Source organism: Mauremys reevesii, linkage group 16, assembly GCF_016161935.1.
Source record: "Mauremys reevesii isolate NIE-2019 linkage group 16, ASM1616193v1, whole genome shotgun sequence".
Taxonomy (NCBI): Eukaryota; Metazoa; Chordata; order Testudines; family Geoemydidae; genus Mauremys; species Mauremys reevesii.
Genome location: NC_052638.1, coordinates 44,318,726 through 44,321,311, shown reverse-complemented (window position 1 = coordinate 44,321,311; position 2,586 = coordinate 44,318,726).

Genomic DNA, 2,586 nt, shown 5'->3' with positions numbered 1-2,586 from the left:
CTTTCTTGACCTTAATTTTGGCCGGCAAGTGGTGCGTGTCAAGATTCTACGGTGAGGGAGCACACAGGTGCACATAAAAGGAGGAAACAAGGATCTGTCCTTGGGGACCAAACCACCATGGCTGAAGCAGCCAGTCCTCATTAGGAGAGGAGCCAAGAGTTGCCAATGGGACCTAGCTCTCAGTCCAAGGATGTTGGGGAGGAGGGAACTGGATGATGGGATTGCGTATATGGGGAAGAGCTGACAGTCAAGATACTGGACGACATATGCAAGGGCAGAAGAGGACCAGGCAACAAAGGAGTGGGAGAGAATAATACGCTAGGTAGGAGATGGAGATTAAATGAAGAGCAAAAAGAGACTGTAGGACTAATTTTTTTCAAAATCAATAATTGCACAGACAACAGTTAAATATATAAACCCTGTTCCAGGTAAGCAATTGCTGCTGATATGGCATGACTCTGAATGGGAAGCAACGTATTCCTAAGACAATCCTTCTATTCTTTTAAGTAGAAGAGTTCCAGATTGGAATTAGCAGAGATGGGACAGGCCACGGCAAACATTGGTGAGAGAAGGTGATATACACTTACGAGAAGTTTCAGTCCCGCAGTGGTTTTCAACTTATTTACCATTGTGGGCCGCATCCAGTACTACGTGTATGGTCCTGAGGATGTCACATGGGCTGCAGCTCTGTGCTTATTGGGCTGCAAGCAGCCTGCAGGGGACAGGTTGAGAACCACTACTCCATGAAAATTAAAAGTCACTCCAAATTCATTATTGAAAAATAGGTATAGTCACATCACAACCCTCAATGGGGTGGGGGTGTTGAGAAGGGTTGGGGCAGTCAGGGGACAGGTACGGGGTAGGGTCCTAGGGGGGGCAGTCAGGGAAAAAGGAGCGAGGGGGTTGGAGGTTCTGAGGGGGGCAGTCACCCAGCCCTCTGCCCTGACCGAGCGACCCCCCTTCCACACACACCCCTCTGCCCTGAGCCCCACACCCCCCCCAGGCACTTGCCCTGGGCCCTGTACCTCCCTCAGACACACCCAGACTGCTGCTTGACGTCTTCACACCCCCACCCCCCACAACCCCAGCCCAGACTCTGGCACCCTCAGACATACCCAGCCCCCCCTCTGCCCTGACACCTGCACCCCTCTCACATGCCCCCCCATCCTCTGCCCTGACTCTTGCACCCCCCACATCCCCACCCTCACCCTGCGCACCAAACTGGAGCTCCTGCATTTCCCCCCCCCCATTCCCACCTGCACCCCTCCCATCATATGGGAGCTGCCCAGGTAAGTGCCCCACACCCGAACCTCCTGCCCCAACCCTGAGCCCCCTCCTTCATTCTAGCTCCTGGCCAGACCCTTCACCCCCAACCCTGTGCTCAGTGCACTCCCACCCTCAGCTCAGTGCAGAGAGAGGAAGAGAATTGGCCAGAACCAGAGAGAAGGTAGGTACCCACTATATGTGGGCAGGGCCAGGACCCCAGACCAGCAGAGGGCTGACCGGGTCTGGCAGCCGGGATCCTGGCTGGCAGGAGCTGGCGGATGGAACCCCTGAGCGGCAGTGGGCTGAGCTGCTCAGCCCGCTGCCGGTCTGGGGTCCTAGCCGCCAGCCCCGCACAGCCTGCTGCCAGTCAGGGGTTCTGGCTGCCGGACCCTTGCCAGCCAGGGTCCTGGCCACAGGCCCTGCTCAGTCCACTACCAGCCTAGGTGAACAGAACCCCAGACCAGCAGTGGGCTGAGCGGGCCAGCAGTGTAAGAACATTTTAAGTTAATTTTAAATGAAGCTTCTTAAACATTTTGAAAACCTTGTTTATTTTACAATACAACACTAGTTTAGTTATACAATATATAAACTTATAGAGAGAGACCTTCTAAAAACATTAAAATGTATTACCGGCACGCAAAACCTTAAATTAAAATGAATAAATGAAGACTCGGCACAGCACTTGTGAAAGGTTGCCAACCCCTGGTGTAGCATGTGCTCCCTGCATCTGAAAAAGTGCTCTTAATAAGCCTTTCATTAGTTCAGTGCTGCAGCAGTTAAGGTCCTGTCATCATTTCCACTGTGAACCTTCTTTTTTCATGAGTTAACACTCATCTGTGTTTGTTTTGGGCAGAAACTTGGCATAGCAAGGCTCTGCCTGGAGGGACTTTCTGGCCCTTGTTATCAAAACTTGGAAGGAAGGAAATACAATTAGCTGCTTTTTTGTATCCTTTACCATTACAAAGGAGCTTTGTATCCTTTAAACTGAAACACTGCACCATTTGTCCATAGGCAAAACTAGGCTCTGGCTAGTTAGGACATAAATTGACGCAGATGATTATATAATTCAGAAACATGATTCACTGGTTTATCACTTAGCCCTCCCTGAAAATTTTATGTACACCCTATTAATACACAGGCACAGCTACCCAAACCTTGACAGGAACAAGCTTTAACCACAATAACATGACAGGCTGAAATGATGTTGGAATTTCCTTCATGAATATCTGAAAAACAAGTGATGACTTTATTTCTTCTAACATTAGCTCATAGATTACTGGCCAGTCTAGACTCAGCAGCCCGGAGTCATGAGGAAAGAAC